We start from the raw sequence: 18,576 nt of genomic DNA on the forward strand, positions 1-18,576 counted from the left end.
AAAGTTTGTAATGATAGGCCTGTTGTTTCATCTTTCTGGGTTATGGAGTTTACATCACCCCTACATCTGAACTTCTCAGTCTGAGGATTCAAATTAAAGTGGTTCCAGACTGGCAGCATATCCCAATACCATTCAGAATAAAATTAAAATATTTTCTGTGGATAAAAATATAGTCAATCAAAGTCACTTAGGATTCCCATACGGTATGCTGCTAGGTATGAACTCACAATATAAAGTCACCAAATAGAGGAGGAAAAGAAATCATTGTAATTGAAAGTACCAGCAGAAAGCAAAGCTAAGAGATTTACCTCCAACTCCCCAAACTAACTTAGTTCAGTAAACTTCAAAATATCAAAGATGAAGAGAACATTTAAAAGAAGCCAGAGAGGAAAGACAGATCATCTACAAAACAGTATAACTTAAAAACAGATTTTCTTTCATCCATAATGACATAGGCACTGTAATATTATTTTCAACGTGCTGAGAGGAAGTTACTTGCCTAGACTAATGAATTCAGAACAAGTTTGAGAAAAAGACATCTTTACACAATAACCAAGAAATGTTACTTCCTGAAAACGAGAACTAAGTGGACTCTTAAAGAAGCAAAATATCTCAAATGGAAAATCTGAGATACAAGAAGGAATAGTGAAGGTAGAAATTTTAAGTATCTCACAAAAATTAAAAAAAATTGTTGAAAAGCAACCTTTAGAGTTAGTGTAACTTTCAATTCCTCTAACTCTAAATTTCAAGCGGGTACCTGGGATCAAGAATATTTAGACAAATGGACCTGAAGAGAAATGAGAGGCTGGGGTTTACACTGGCTCAAAAACAGACTCTCAACTGCAGATTCATGAATAATGTGAAGACAGTTTTAAGTATTATAATTTTCAGTAAAGGCATAAATAGGGGATTAAAACAAAACAAAACAAAACTGCCCATCTACAAAAGGAACCAATGAAGACATCTCTTAGAATCTGTTCCTTCTCTCTGCGGGCGGGGGGGGGGGGGGAGGAGTCTCCTTAAAGTTTGTAATGATAGGCCTGTTGTTTCATCTTTCTGGGTTATGGAGTTTACATCACCCCTACATCTGAACTTCTCAGTCTGAGGATTCAAATTAAAGTGGTTCCAGACTGGCAGCATATCCCAATACCATTCAGAATAAAATTAAAATATTTTCTGTGGATAAAAATATAGTCAATCAAAGTCACTTAGGATTCCCATACGGTATGCTGCTAGGTATGAACTCACAATATAAAGTCACCAAATAGAGGAGGAAAAGAAATCATTGTAATTGAAAGTACCAGCAGAAAGCAAAGCTAAGAGATTTACCTCCAACTCCCCAAACTAACTTAGTTCAGTAAACTTCAAAATATCAAAGATGAAGAGAACATTTAAAAGAAGCCAGAGAGGAAAGACAGATCATCTACAAAACAGTATAACTTAAAAACAGATTTTCTTTCATCCATAATGACATAGGCACTGTAATATTATTTTCAACGTGCTGAGAGGAAGTTACTTGCCTAGACTAATGAATTCAGAACAAGTTTGAGAAAAAGACATCTTTACACAATAACCAAGAAATGTTACTTCCTGAAAACGAGAACTAAGTGGACTCTTAAAGAAGCAAAATATCTCAAATGGAAAATCTGAGATACAAGAAGGAATAGTGAAGGTAGAAATTTTAAGTATCTCACAAAAATTAAAAAAAATAAATGGTATAATACAAGAATAATAATGTTTAATTGGTGGGGTTAACTACAATAATAGATTTTAGTTGATAGGTAGGAAGAAAGGAAAATAAAACATGTAGGAAAAGAGGAAGATTAAATCCTGAATACCAGGGTCTGTCTTCAAGACTTCTTGGTAAATGCACACACAATTCAGTAATTTTAGTGTAACCAAACCTTTTTTTCCAGTGAGAAGCAGAGGCACAGAGGCATTCCCTATAAAGTCAAAATATTAAAAATAATTTAAAAATAAACAATTGCAATATGTGTTTTTAGGGGCTAAGAGAACTACTGTTGGAAAAATAATTTTAGATAGAGCTGCAATTACTTCATATATATGATTTATGCATGTTTTTGAAAAGAAAAACTTAGAATATGAAAAGAAGAAAAATTTGCAAATAAGTTGGTAAGTACAATTTGTACAATCCTGGGAATCAGAGCAAAGAAAGTTTTATGATTTCAAGAATGAGAAAAAAACAGTTGAAGAACTTCAAAAGTAGAAGGTGGTAGATTTAAAAGTAATTCTTGGCGAGATACGGCGGCTCAGGCCTGTAATCCCAGCACTTTGGGAGCCCGAGGCGGGCGGATCACGAGGTCAGGAGATCGAGATCATCCTGGCTCACACGGTGAAACCCCGTCTCTACTAAAAATACAAAAAATTAGCCGGGCGCGGTGGGGGGCGCCTGTAGTCCCAGTTATTTGGGAGGCTGAGGCAGGAGAATGGCATGAACACGGGAGGCGGAGCTTGCAGTGAGCCGACATAAAAGGAAAAAAAAAAAAGGTAATTCTTTTAAAGTCCAGTGTCCTGCAAATTCACATTCTTCATTATTAAATGTCTATATGTGAATTGTGAAAGCATTACATTTTGGTATTTTCTAAGGACACAAGAGAAACAATGTACATTTACATCAACATTAAGTTCATAGTATATAACAGACAATGTCCTTGATACCTCATCAGTCATATAATTTGGTCTTTGAAGCAATAGTCTGAATTATTACTCCCACATTGCAGGTGAGGGTATCAAGATTCAGACTGGAAGTGACTTGTGGCATTGCTAGCACCACGTGGCGTGCCACGTCTGGATCTTTCTGAATCCAAAGCCTCTGCTTCGGTAAAGTCTCAATTACAATGTCTCTATGCCTCCGGTGTCTCATTGAAAAAGAAAAATAAGATTTAGTTAAATTAGGAATTACTCAACTCTGAACACAACCAAGATGGCAAGATATCTTGAAGACAAACAGACCTTGAGACTAAGGACTAAATCTCCCTCTTTCTATATCTTTTTTTTTTCCTAGCTCTTCCTGTCAACCAAAACCTGCTACTGCGGTTAACCCCACAAATGAAATATTATCATTCCCACTACTTCAATGAGAGCAGTTGAATGTGCAAATAGTCAACACTAAAGTAGATAAGGAGCAACAAATTCTATTCTATTAAATCCTATTAATACTGATCACTTCACAGTGGTTTTTAAAAAAGAAGTGTTCCCTCCCTCCCTGTTATCTCTTAAAATGATATGCATACAAATGGTATCTTCTAAGTTCTCCAAATATGATTGTTCCTGTCAATGTATATAATGTACAATATTTAATGTCTGTCCCTTTTTAATACTGAAAAGTTCTAATTTTAAATTAATGTGTACATTTCAATATATGAGAATCAAACATATCTCATGCAGAAGAGAATTTTTAAAACATAATTTCTGCAGAAACTCTGTTAAAAAATAATGTCATGAACCTGTTGAGTCTGCGTTAAGAAGGAACAGCTGCACACTCAGGGCCCTGGAAGGGAGCCCCATCAGTGTGAATTCAGACGGCAACCAACAGACTTATTGTCATTTATTTGTGAGAGAACAGCCATTTGTTTGACATACTGAAGTCAGCCTCAGGGTGAGGCTGCTTTGTTCCACAACTATCAGACGGAAAAAAATTATTCCCTATCTCCCTGATAAGAAGTCAAGGAGAACTTTGAGACAGTCTCTGGTAGATACAAATAATTGACTGGACAACAGTTGGAGATTATAGGCATGGCATTTATAAAATAGGCAAATTTCCTTTATTTCTGAGATGCTAAAAATTGTTTCAAGATTCAACAAGTTCATGAATATTCATTTTTATTCACATGGCTTTCCACCCTAGCATTGTGTTTATTTGATTGTTCTAGCTTTACTTTTTTGACTATAATATAATCTCTTTGATTACATATTTAGCTGGACATTTTTATGGTTTAGGGAGTTATTTTCTACAGAAAATTAATGTGTTACTCTATTCAAAATGGTCTTAATATTTTTAATTAAAAAACACAACATTGACATCATTAGAAATCTATATAATTTGTTAAAACACATACACACACAAAATACTTTTCTTCTGCAAAATACTGAGTCTATATCTGCTTCTTTTTTTTTTTTTTTTTGAGACGGAGTCTAGCTCTGTCGCCCAGGCTGGAGTGCAGTGGCCGGATCTCAGCTCACTGCAAGCTCCGCCTCCCGGGTTTACGCCATTCTCCTGCCTCGGCCTCCAGAGTAGCTGGGACTACAGGCGCCCGCCACCTCGCCTGGCTAGTTTTTTGTATTTTTTTTAGTAGAGATGGGGTTTCACCGTGTTAGCCAGGATGGTCTCGATCCCCTGACCTCGTGATCCACCCGTCTCGGCCTCCCAAAGTGCTGGGATTACAGGCTTGAGCCACCGCGCCCGGCCAATATACCTGCTTCTTCTGTATAGTATTGTTGTACAAGAAAGATAAAATCAAAGGTTTGTAGGTCCAGATCACAGCATGCAGAAAACATCACAGGGACAGAGTCTGCCTTTTGAGGACAGGTTTAAATGATGTAGACTCTAGGCCGAAAAGGGAAAAAACTGTGAAGTTGAAGAAGGAATGATTCTGCAATTATGAAGACTAAGGATATATTTCAACTGAATTCAGTTAACAAGAATCTCCTTTGAACCAAGACAGAAGAAAACTGAGGGCAAACAGAAAAAAATATTACTTGACATAGTATAATAATTTTATGAGGTTTGGTTTTCTAGTCAGAATTGATACAGTCTGAATTTGAAGTAGTCCAAAAAAAAAACAACAAATCAACACTTTGGGCATGTACTGCTTAATTTTTAGAGTAATATTCAGGTAGAAGACAGTACGTTCGACAATATATTTCTTGTTGCTTATCAGAGTCAAAATGCTGAAGTGGATAATCTACATGGTTGGCCAAGTGCACTAATACTTACATTCTATTATCATGTTAACCTGGAGTCCCATTTATTCACAAAAATCTCCTGACCAAATGAGTGTGAAGAACGTGCTGCCGATGTGTTGAGAAAATCTCTTTGCTTTAACAAAAGAAAATATTGATCAAATATGTTTCTACAGCATAAAAACAAAAACTACCAATCTTAACATGTGTATAAAACATGAAAATGCCTATTAATTGCACATTTCTAAAATATAGTAATTTTACAAGTGTATCAAAAAGTTGACTGAATTATGTAAAATAATTCTGGTTCTTCTGTTTCTTTATCAGGCCCTATTTTTGTGGACTTGAAGACTAAAACAATAACATCTTTTTTTGTGTATTTCTTGTAATTATGGAGACTGTTTCAAAACAAATTAAAATACCACTTCACATATCAAGGACACCTCAGAATCATTTTCAAGTTTAAATTTTTAATTAACATGGATCTGATAGTAAACCATTAGCATAGGTTTAATCCTGAAATAATCAGCAGTTGAGTACACATCTCCTGACATGAAAATATAATACATTTCTGATTTGTCACTAAGCAGAAACTTGGTTCCATACAGTAACGAGACCATCTGAGTCCTTCTCCATTTCTCTAGGTATCTGTCTTTGTTCTGCCTCATTCTGTACCCCCTACATGTGATGGAGGTGACAGTTATTCCTGTGTAAATTTTGCAAGGTTTCTTTCATGTTAAGTACAAAGATTTCCACTGTAGATTTCTTGCCTCCGATAATCAGCTTGGATTAACCGAACTACTATTTATACTAGTATAGATTCAACCCAATGTATCTTTTCAGTCAATTATTTTTGACAAATTTTTGGTTCATTATCTGTTACATGGTTAATTCCTTCCTATGTCCCTATGTTTTTCAAATATAGATGTTAGAATTAGCCATAAAAATGAAGAGGTGAAAAACACTTTAAAATTTACAAAGCCCTTTTATATCTTTTACATATGTTAGTCACTGTGACCCAGCAGACCACAGGGACAAATACCATTGATATGTTTATTTTAGAACTCAGGATACTGAGGCTTACTGAAATGTTTACTATTATACAACCATTAAGTGACAGAGCCAGTCTTCCAACTCTCAACGCTGGGTGGATACTTAATGTTCCTCTACAATGTATAGCAGGGATACCGATTAGAGACACATCATTTTCGATGAGGTTTCATACATTTTTCTACCCGTAAGTTAATCATGTGTTCATTTATTTATTTGGAAAACATTAAGATTTTAAAATATGCACAACACTAAATTAAACATTAAGGACACTAAAAATTATTTCTCTTAGTGAAAAAAACAGATACAATAATACAATGAAAAGTGGCAGAATCTAGAGGATAACTGGAGATTGCTTAGGACCAGGCTGATACAAACGTAATTGCTTTACTTTTAACGGCAAAATCCGCAATTTTTGCACCGACCTAATAATTCACGAAGAATCGTGAACAATTCAGCTTGGAATTTTCAGGAAACAATGTATTGAAAAGTTTAACTGCACATTATAGATAAATTTTTAAAAATGCACAAGAAGAATATGTAAACAGACATTCTAAGAGGAAGAATCACATGTTAAAAATAAAAACTTACATATAATGTTTAGGGGTAAATATGTCATAATGAAGTTCCACAAAATCATTTAAAATCCTGCCAAGAAACTTGCTCTACATTTTATCCTTTTAGAAGCTGATGGTTTTTCTGTTTGAAATATGACCATATTTTTTGTTTTTTACATTCAACCAAGAGTTCCTTCCTGGCTTATGAATGGGTGAATCAAGCCTTAGTCCCAGCTCTGTCTGTACCTCAAACTACTATAGATATTTTGGGTGTCTAGACAAACAAAAGAACATGGTGATATTTCTTCACCCATACTGGAATGTGGAGAAAGTAAATAAATATTCTGAGGTCTTCTGAAAGTAGTAACTGCAAGCTCTAGGTGAGTTTCTGAGAGCAGCCCTGCCTCAGGTATCCATGTGGGCATCTCTCACTTCATTCAGTTATCTATTCCAATACCACCTTTCCAGTAATCCTGTCCATATACCTCAGCTAAAATAACAACACCAACACTCCATCTCATCTCACACTTTTTATCCAAATTACCTTGCTTAATTCTTCTCCATATACATCATCAATATCTGACACATGATATATTTACTGGTTTGTTTTCTGTAAGTATTCCGTTTCCCCATTAGAATAGAAACTCCATGTGGACAGAGAATTGGTAAGTCACAAGATGTATCTCCAGCAACAAGGATATAGCCTTGCACATACTAATACTTGATAAATATGTATAGGATCATTAGGTAAGTGAACGGACACAGGTAAGTAAAATGTACATGAAAATGAAGGATTTTTCTTAGTTTGGTGGTTAAATCATTATCCTGTGTCATCTCATCAGAGTTTAGCAGTAGACTAGCCACATTAAATTTCACATTCTTTCTCTACTCCATGATGCAATGTATTGTCAAAAAGAAAGAGACCAAAAGCTTGATTAAATTATTAGTGTGCTGATGTGTGCATAAATGAGTCGAATAGAAAATAACTGATATATTAATACTTATATGAACGTCTGGGAACATGTACATAATTCTGCCTAAACTTGAAAGCATTCCCCTGAAATTTACTTGTTAAAAAAGCCATTTCTAATGTTTTATTTGTTAGTAACTGCCTTTATTGTCAAGCCTTTAAATGCTATTGCTACATTAGTGCATTGATACACATAGGCATGAACAGTTTTCCAGAGGGCAGTTTCACAAGTAGAATTAATTTTAGTCAATTTCACTTTCAAAGCCTCAAACATTATCATGAATCAAGAGAAATGCAATGCTTGCAAGAAACCACCATGTATGACACAGTATTACTGTGAATTCTGAGCATATGCACTGTAAATGCCAGGTTTTAAGTCATTGCATTTCCTGTCTGGCTTTGAATGAATTCTGCCCTGCAGGACTATTAGCAAACAACAAAAATGAGAGCACTTCACAAGTCAAGGAATAACTAACCTACTTAAATATGTCTTCCTTTTGGAGAGATTAAAAATGCCAGCAGTTAAGCAGCTGATGTATCAGCACATATGGCAATGGAGGGATTTTTGCAGGAATATGCACTTAATCAAATATTACTTTTCCCATCACTGCCTAGAATCTATGTAATTTAATTAACTTATGCTTCAGTGGCACTTTGGAAATGAAGTGGATCTGAAGTAAGCATTGCATAGGATCTACTTAGCATTCCATCACGGAAAAGTGATGCATAAATTTAAGTCTTTCAATAATATTATGCTTTGATTTACATTGGTTTGAAAGATTTTGGACTGTTTAATAAGTTTGCTATGCTTAAATAATTAGTCACGGCCACATTAGAAAAAAATGAGTTTCCACTGAGTTTTGATACTGGACTAAATTTATAAACTTATATGCCAGTACAGACACACACACACAGGCACATACATATCTGGCTATGTACGTTCATGCATATTTTTACATTTGTACTGAGGTATAACATGAAGAAAAGAGCAAATATTGTAAGTATACAGTTTGATGACTTCAAAAATGGCACATAAACACCCTAATCAAGAAACACAAATTTATCCATCCTGATAATTCCCTTCACATTTCTTTCCTTACCTCTTCACTAATCCTTACCTCTTCTCATCAAAGGGATCTGCTCTCCTGAGCCATAATAGGATTTTTTTTTTTTTTACTATTTTTATATATAGTCCGTATTTATAATCATGACTTTCTTCACAGAAAAGCATCGAAGTGTAGAGACGTTTGTTTCACGACTCTGAGCAAGCTACTTAGCCTGAGATGGGATCACTTAAAATTTACTTCCATTTCTCACAGAACTGTGTCTCAGTGCAGTGACTAATTTCAAGATAAACTTTGGGATCATGTGCAGCACTTAAATAGTTTGAAAATAACCACTTCCACTGTTGAATGATAAAAATCATTGCTTTCTGGGATGCAGAAAGTTTTCTATTCTTTGAAATATACTGAGGCTTACTTGTAGGAGAAGTAGTCAATCCTATAATCATACCATCTTGTAGATAAATATTATCCCATCTCAAAAGGCACATGGTACATCATGACATGCCTGTGGTGAATCATAACAATGCAATTTTAGACACAGCTAAGAACAGCAATAGTCTCCTGGTTATAAGTTCCCCGCAGACAGTGCCAGTGACAGTTGTATAGGGCTCCATTTGTGCTCACTCTCACTAAATAACATGGTTGCATTTGTCCAAAGAGTCTCCCGAGAAAAACCGGTTTCTCACCTTAGCGAATTCTCCTCCTCCTGAAAACATTCTGTTAACTGCGTGGAGCTAATGAACCTACATGCAAATACAGGGAAGCAGCACCCTCCGTAGGGTTTTCTAAGATAACAAAAATTCCCTGGCCAATCGCTGCAGCTCACAGCTGAAATCCCAGCACTTTGGGAGGCTGACGTGGTCAGACCACCTGAGATCAGGACTTCGAGCCCAGCCTGGCCAACATGGTGAAACCCCATCTCTACTAAAAATACAAAAATTAAACCAGGCATGGTGGTGGGCGGCTATAATCCCAGCTAGTTGAGAGGCTGAAACAGGAGAATCTCTTGAATCCAGTAAGCAGAGGTTACAGTGAGCCGAGATGGTGCCTCTGCACTCCAGTCTAGGCAATAGAGCGAGACTCCATCTCAAAAAAAAAAAAAAAGGAAAAAAAAATCCCTGTCCCGTGTTATGTAATCCAGTAGCCACTAGCCACGTGACCACGAATCACATGAAATGTGGCTGATGTGACTGAGGAGTTGAATTTTACATTTTAATTTTAATTAACTTTAAATCTAAAAAGCCACATGTGGCTATTTTTTTGGACAGTAGAGCATGATTCACATTAGGAATTCAAACGTGATCTTTACCTTCTCATTCTTATGATTTCCTTTCATAGAAATACAATCAAGGACTTCCAAATTGTCAAAAAGACAAATTTACAGTTGATATGAGTGTTAGAAACTAAAACTCTATTATTTTTCAATTTACCCCACTTTCCAGTTCCCTACGTCAACAAATCAAACACATTATTTTTAAGGAGCTGGAAATGTCTAGAACGTTTTCCTCTTTATTTAAAAAATTATATCACACTTTGGGAAGCAAGTTCGATGTGGTTTCTACTTTACAAAATTTAAATCAGAATCACTGTGATTATACCACATATAATGACAACGATGCCAACAGATAAAAGCTTGATCTGAGGACAAGAGGATAGAAATATCATTTCTCGGTGTATTTTTCTGTGAAGGTCGGGCTACAATAAGCTTTGTTGTCACTGATATCCGTCAATTTTGCCTGACAGCCCATATATTTAAGTCAGGGGCTATCATTTTAACCAGCACTAAATGTTTTGATGATACTGATAAATTCTAGCATAAAAAAAGACAGTCAAGCTTTAGGGAGACAATACAGAAGGTGATGGAGCATGTGACAGTTGCATTTATTAATAAGGAAATCTGGATCATTAAGACCTCCAAGGGAAGTTTTCAGCCTGAACGATCCATAGCTGCTGGCATTAGTCAATCTAACTACATAATTTTTAAATATCTCTTTTATTGTATTTGAGACAGAGTTTCGCTCTTGTCGCCCAGACTGGAGTGCAATGGCGCCATCTCAGCTCACTGCCACCTCTGCCTCCCAGATTCAAGTGATTCTCCTGCCTCGGTCTCCAGAGTAGCTGGAATTAAAGGTTTCCACCACTAAATCCGGCTAATTTAGTAGAGACAGGGTTTCACCATGTTGGTCAGGCTGGTCTCAAGCTCCTGACCTCAGGTGATCCACCCACCTTGGCCTCCCAAAGTGCTGGGATTACAGGCATGTCCCACTGTACCCGGCCTACATATCTTTTCTAATCTTACCCACCTACAGTAAAGTAGGGCTGTAATGATCCAAAGTGGAATGACCATCAAGATTTCCTCATCATTCCATTAATCAATCAACTTGGGGTTTATTGCTCAATTACAGTTTGCCTAATTTCGCCATATGGACTGTGATTGAAACAGAAGAAATACAAGAAAGTGATTTTTTTTTCTACTCTTGATGAACTTGTGATGTTATCTTAAAGACAAAATACGTTTAAAAATTAGAGAAAAAGACTTTTCTATGAGAGCAAAGGCTATGCCTTTGTTTTGTGCTCACCTTATTTTCTCTGCCTATTATTTTGGAGTCTGGCAATTAGCACTCAAAAATATTTGTTTAACAGATGCTGAATTAATAACATTATTTGGTAAGATGTGCCTATATCTGCCTGAAATGTCAACTTCCTATAATACCATTAAGTTTACATAACTCATATATGCAGAAAAAACATTGCTTAAAAACAAATTACAAAAATTGAAGATAATTTATTTGCACAGGTTTATAGTGTTTGAAACTTTCCACAGACTTGCCTCCATCAGACTTCCAGTACTTACTTCAATTTCATCCCTCTAACCTTTAAATGTGGATTGTTTCACTTGCCAACATCTCCTTGGCTGCATCTTTCCTTCAAATCTCTATTCAAAGCTGGGGCGGTGACTCACACCTGTAATCCTGGCACTTTGCGAGGCCGAGGCGGGTGGATCACTTGAGGTCTGGAGTTGGAGACCAGCTTGGTCAACTGGTGAAACCCATCTCTACTAAAAATACAAAAAAAATTAGCCGGGTGTGGTGGCACGTGCCTGTAGTCCCAGCTACTCGGGAGACTGAGGCAGGAGAATTGTTTGAACCTGGGAGGCAGAGGTTGCAGTGAGCCAAGATTGTGCCACTACACTCTACCCTGGGTGACAGAGGGAGACTCTGTCTCAAAAAGAAAAAAAAAAAAAAATTCTATTATTCTATTCAAGGCACATCTGACCTATAATGGTCCAAACTCACATGTTGTCTGCCCTTCTGAAGAGAGTAGCCTTTTATCATTTTTATTATATATGTGCTGCATAAGCACATTTCAGTCAACAAAGGAAGTGAAAGATTCCTATTGCCTGGTGATAAAGCCACTGTGATGTCAGAGCACAATGCACTACTCACATGTTTACAGTGATGCTGATGTAGACAAACCTACTGAGCTGCCAGTCATACTGGTTGTGTGTACTGAGACAGGGTATCGCTGTGTTGCTCAGGCTGAAGGGCAGTGGAGTGATCATGGCTCACTGTAGCCGTAAACTCTTGGGCTCAAGCAATCCTCCCACCTCAGCCTCCTGAGCAGTTACGACCACATGTGCATGCCAGCATACCTGGCCAGTTATTTTAAATGTTTTCTAGAGACAAGGTTTTGCTATGTTGCCCTGGCTTGTCTCAAATTCCTGGCCTCAAGAGGAGGAGGCCTCAGGAGGAGGCCTTTTCCCACCTTGACCTCCCAGAGTGCTGGGATTACAGATATTAATCATAGTGCCCAGGAAGACTAAATGTGTGTTTGTGTCTTTTTTAATAAAAAAGGAAAAAAAAAACTAGATAAAAGCTTTAGAATAAGAATATAACAAAAAAATTATCTACAACTGTACAATGTGTTTTAAGCTACGTTTATTATAGAAGAGTCAAAATGTTAAAAAACAAAGTTATAAAGTAAAAAATTACAGAAAGTTAAAGTAAATTTATTATTAAAGAAAAAGAAAGAATTTTAATAATTGTTGGGTATTCTAAGTGTACAGTATTTATAAAGTCTACAGTAGTTTACAGTAATTTTCTAGACCTTCACATTCACTCACCACTCACTCACCCACAGTAGGTTTTTGGCCTGAAAGCTTCATTCATGGTAATTTCCCTATAAGGTGTAGCATTTTTTATCTTTTACACTGTACTTTTACAGTATCTTCTCTATGTTTAGAGACATAAATACTTACCATTGTGTTACAATTGCCTACACTATTCAGTACAGTAACAGGCCATACAGGTTTGGAGCCTGGGAGCAAAAGGCTCCACCATGTAGCCTTCAGTGGGGAGTGGGCTGTATCTTCTAGGTTGGTGTAAGTATGCTCATGATGTTCACACAATTATGAAATCACAGAAACATGCATTTCTCAGAATGTGTCTGATATGGTTTGGCTATGTCCTCACCCAAATTTTACCTTCAATTGTAATAATCTCTACATGTCAAGGGCAAGGCCAGGTGGAGATATTTGAATCATGGGGGCGGTTTCCCCCATGCTGTTTTCGTGATAGTGAATAAGTCTCAGATCCATCTGATGGTTTTATAAATGGGAGTTCCCCTGCACAAGCTTCTCCTGCCTGCTGCCATGTAAGACATGACTTTGCTTCTCCTTTGCCCTCTGCCATGATTGTGAGGCCTCCTCAGCCATGTGGAACTGTGAGTCCATTTAACCTCTTTCCTTTATAAATTACCTAGTCTCAGGTATGTCTTTATTAGCAGTATGAGAACAGACTAATACAGTATCCCCGTCATTAAGCAAGGCATAACTACAGTTACTCATTCTTTCTTCCTACTGATTTAGAATGTTCTTAACGATGAGAACTATTTGCTCACTTTATTAATTATTCGCCTACTCAACAGTTCCTGTTTAAGTGCAATACAATAGTAGGTAAAAGTGCACCTGACTTCCATTCTAACGGAAGTTATAATTTAGAAGTAGAGACATTTATCAAGTATTCATTCAAATCGGTGCATAAACTAAAATTTAATTATATAAATAGTAGTATTCAATGGGGGGAAAAACCTGGCCAAAACTGGAAAGAAGAATGGTGTTAAAGAATCTTTTACTCTATAAGCAATGTTGCAAAAGAGGTAAATCACTTAAGGATTTTGAGCTTAATCCTAACTTCAACAAGAAGTGGTTAGGTAGTATAAAGAGCAGAGAATGGACAACTTAAATTTTTAGGAGATTCTTCTGGCTGCCTAATAGAACAAAAATAAGATAGGGGTGAGTGGGAAGCAAAACAGCTTTCAGGAGGAGAATTAACTGGTCATTTAAGTAATTCAAAAGAGAGATGTTGTTAGATTAAAACAGAATGGTGGTTGTGGACCTAAGACAAATTTGAAATGTATTTTTGAAAGAAAACAGTGAGACTTGTTGGTGGAAAGGATATGGGGCAATGCGCCAGGCACAAGCTGCTACACATTCAACATCAGGATTTTTTTTTTTTTTTTTTTTTTTTTTTTTGAGGTGGAGTTCTGTCCTTGTTGTCCAGGCTGGAGTGCAATGGCACAATCTCGGCTCACTGCAACCTCTGCCTCCTGGGTTCAAGCGATTCTGCTGCCCCAGCCTCCCAAGTACCTGGGATTACAGGTGCCCACCCCCACACCGGGCTAATTGTTTGTATTTTTAGTGGAGATGCGGTTTCCCCATATTGGCGAGGCTGATCTCAAACTCCTGACCTCAGGTGATCCACCCACCTCAGCTTCCCAAAGTGCTGGGTTTACAGGTTTGAGCCACCATGCCCGGCCACAGAATGTCTTTTTATACTTAGCCTCCCAACATCAGCTAGGTATTAAAAATCCACTTGTCTTCAACCCCCTCCTTCTCTCCCAATAGAATTTGATTTTTTTTCCAGCTAATGAGAGTTCAGCAGACCTTAGAAAGGAAATGATCCCCTGTCTCAGCTCCAAGAGATGAACTGTGATTGTCTAATTAAGCAGTGCCATGACAATTGAAATCTTTTGGTTTGTGGTTGATCCATAGTGGTCATGCAGCCTAATTCTGGAAAGGGAGATGTAAGCAAATGAAAGCTCAGTAGGGTTTCTGTGAAGGATTTTGCTTTCCAGAAAGTGACAAACTCAACTGGCACAACACTTTCCCCCTTTTTGTGCATACATGTTTGTTAGTTTTCCATTGCTGCTACAATAAATTGTTACAAGCTTGGTGTCTTAAAATACAAAAATTAGTGATCTTACAGTTCTGGAGGTCAGAAGCCTGAGGTAGAACCCACTGAGTGACATCATCTGGATATTCTAGGGGAGAATATGTTCCTTTGCCTTTTCCAACTTCAAGAGGCCACTTGTGTGCCCTGGCTCATGATACCCTTCCCTCCTGAAAACCAGCAATCGCTAGGTGAGTCTTTCTCACTCCACATCATTCTGCTTCCATGGTCACACTCCCTCTCTGAATCTCCTGGCTCACTCAACTCTTATAATTACACTGAACTCACCCAGGTAAGGCAGGTTAATCCCTTCATTTCAATACCCTTAATTTAATCACATCTGCAGAGTGCACCTGCAATGTAAGACAACACATTCACAGGTCTGGGAATGAGGACCCAGGAGTCATCTCTGGGGAGGGGCTTTTTCTGTCTACCACAGCATTTTTTAGTCTTCGAATGTAAACATGAGGCCTGGGATCATCTGTCATCTTGTGACCATGAGACAAGAAATGTGAAAAAAAGACCTTTCCAAAATGCAAATTCTAACACGTATCTGGCCATGGAGCTATTCCTAGTACATGTAGAACTCAGGACTTCTTATATGATACAGGCAAACTCTGTTGTTAAGCCTTCTTAAACTTGGGTTTTTTTTCTTGGAGCCACAGTAAGAAATATATTTTATGTTATGACCCAATAGTGAACCATAATCCTTATTTGAAAAACACTGTCCTAAGAACAAAGATTATTTAAGCTTTTTACTCTTTTTTTGTTTTCTGTGCATTATACTGCATTTTATTTGAGCTATGTAAACAAGGCAATGTTCACATTTAAATTGCTCGTTAAAAAGACCTCTCAGCACTGAACTCCATACAAATCTTAGCACCATCTGATGTTAGTCAGTTACTATTTGCTAAAATCCCCCTACTGTTTGTACTGAAGATTCCGTTTCACTCTGATTTTTCTACTTTGTAGTCTTTTATTTTCATTTTTGTAGAGATGGGGGTCTAGGTTTCCCAGGCTGGTCTCAAACTCCTGGCCTCAAGTGATCCTTCCAGCTCTAGCTCTTAAAGCGCTGGGATTTCAGGCATGAACCAGCATGCCTGGCCTTTGTATTCTTTGTAATCTTTCTGATTATTATCCTTCATCCTGCTGTCCTCTGACTTTAGTTCCCTCAAGATATTTTACTTTTAAAATTTTTTACCAGGACCTATACTGAGGAATGCATTTTACATTACAAGTTACCATACACACACACAGGGCTAATCTTTGGTTTTCAGCTATATTTTTACAACTAGATTTTCTCTGAAAAATAATTGTTATGTGGATAAAACAGCTCAATTCCTATCAGATGTCAATCCCTTTGTGTGCTAGAGCCCACTGCCTGGCAGAATGAGGATTTATTTACTTTGGAGAATTATCCAATCTCCTTCCTACATCATTAATTTCTTACTTTCTACAGGATTATGCCTTAAATTTCATTCTGCTACACTCACGGAAAGAAAAAGAAACTGGAGGTGGAGGACAGGGAGGAGGAGGAACTACATCTGCAGCTGTACTCCAGTTCTCTGCTACCCTTAAAAGTAAAACTTCTAGAAAGAGCCACCTATAGTCACATCCTCTACTTCATCACCTGGATTCCTTCCTCAGACCACTCTAATTGAGCTTTCATTTTCACTGCCTTTATGAACTTTTGGTAAGCTACACGCAATGAAAACTAAAGATAACTCTTCTGTTCTTGTCCAAAATGTCTTGGAAGTGTTTAGTGAAGTTTATTGCTTGCTTCTATGAAAAAGGTTTTCTTCTCCTGGTTTCAGAAACCCCATGCTCTCCTTGTGTCTCCTTAGTCACTGAAACTCTCTTATCATCTCCTGGGCCCAATCATGGTATGTTCCTGGGCCCTTTCCTGAGCCTATACTCTTTTCAATATACAGATAAAGCATTTTAAACCCATTTAATTCCTGTGCTTTAACTAGTATCTATATAAATAGGACTTTCAATTCTGTATGTCTCATTCTGAACTCTTCTGGAACTATGATTTGTGTAATCAAATACAGACTTGACATCTCCACATAATAACAGAATATTGGAGGTACATATTGCCTAATGATGATATTCTTAGTCCACTTCATTTCCTGAAACTGAAATGTAGAGAGGTCGAATAACATAACCAATTTCATATTGCTAGTCAGAGGCAGAGTAGATATGCCTTCAATCCAGCACCATTAGCTACTCTTTCATAGGACAAAAAAATAAAAAGCACATAATGCATATCTTAAACACTAAGAAGCAAGAGTATAAGATTTCTTTTTGTTGGAAAGGTCCAATGTTAGACAAAGTGCTGCTGGATAGATTCCTATAAATTCAAGCACTGTGATGGGGTTCTCTATGTCCCATGTTGAGTATGACAAGCAGAGGTGTAACTACATTTCTTTAAAGCTTTCCCCCCAAATCCAATACGATTTGTACATTTTTATCTTTTCTCTTCCTCTTGGCAGGTTTCACTGAACTGACACAGATTTACATATTCCCCAATCCGATTATATTCCAGTTTATTGATTAAAAATTACCACTGTGATATTAAGTTATTATAAAGTTAGGCATAATTTTTTAGTGAATTATCACTTTTGCAGATAATGATCACTGTGATGGCAGGCTCTCTTTAAATTATCCCATCAAATAGTTATTGTTTATTTAGAGCTTGCTGAGAGTCAGATCATTTATGTAAATTTCTAAATCCCCAAGACTCAAAGCTGATTTCTAAAAATATTTGACTTTAACAGTATAGTTTCTTCAACTGAACTGTCCTTATTTACAAGCCTTCTAAGGATGAAGAGAACTTACAGGCTTTGACATTTAACATCTGAAGGCTTATATTAACTACTAAAGAATGAATTTCCCACATAATATTTTTTGTCTACTGGGTCTTCATGCAATAATTTTAGTTATCAAGATAAACAAGTCACAATGAGATTATAGCTAAAAATCAAAATACGGAACAAATTCTCCATGATCATGGGGATGATTCAATTAAAGCAAACTGCAGCTAAATGCAGGGCAGCAATAAGGCAAACAGGGCAATAAGGAGATAAATTATCTGTATCAACAACAAATTTCTAAAGCCAAAATATTTAAGAGAAGTACAAATGATCTGGCTTTGGAAAATAAACTAAATGCCAACAGTTTACTATTACAATGATCACAGATGTCAGGTACTTTGAATACTTACCATTTTGCATGACAGATAGTTTACTAGGCAACACCAGTTACAGCAATGTAGGCTCTACAGTGAATGACTGCTGGTTTTATTTTCCCCAATAACAACACACCGCTACAGTAACTCCACGTGCTTTCATTTCAGTAACCTCTAGAGGTCCTTTATTATAAGGTATCAGAGCACTAAAAAGATTTCTGGGACTTCATTGAGTTCACAAAACAGATGCATATGACTATTTTTGTAATTGTTAACAGATACTTATTTACATAGGGCAGGTTTTGGCTACAGACACTTTTATTATAAAAACACAAGAGTTTCAAGGAAGAATCCTAATGCCCTTGTTTTATGTTATCAATTTTAGAAAGAAATAACAATTAAGCATCAGTCAATTGCCTTCACTCAGGAGAGGGAAGAAGAAAGAGTAGCCCTCAGACAAACTGGGGAGGCAGGAGAGAATTATGCAAAACAGGATGCCTGTGTTCTTCCAAAAATACCTTTACCCACTCTCAGATATGGGGCTTGGGACTCTAAAGTATTGAGCTCAGTTCTTGTGGCAACAGGACGTAAG

The 18,576-nt window shown here is 36.9% G+C and overlaps 1 protein-coding gene and 1 long non-coding RNA gene across 2 annotated transcripts in view; one reads left to right on the top strand and one right to left on the bottom strand.

Annotated features, from left to right (window-relative positions):
- GPC5 (glypican 5) overlaps window positions 1-18,576 on the bottom strand; it is a 1,526,087-nt gene that overhangs the window by 347,242 nt on the left and 1,160,269 nt on the right. The gene's annotated exons all lie outside the window — the stretch shown is intronic.
- Window positions 13,535-16,337, top strand: LOC117063621. The gene is made up of 3 exons (XR_004429015.1): window positions 13,535-13,721; window positions 14,820-14,985; window positions 16,254-16,337. It is a non-coding gene; the product is annotated as an uncharacterized LOC117063621 (long non-coding RNA).

The sequence above is a fragment of the Trachypithecus francoisi genome, unplaced genomic scaffold (assembly GCF_009764315.1).
Source record: "Trachypithecus francoisi isolate TF-2019V2 unplaced genomic scaffold, Tfra_2.0 Lachesis_group18, whole genome shotgun sequence".
In the NCBI taxonomy this organism is placed as follows: Eukaryota; Metazoa; Chordata; class Mammalia; order Primates; family Cercopithecidae; genus Trachypithecus; species Trachypithecus francoisi.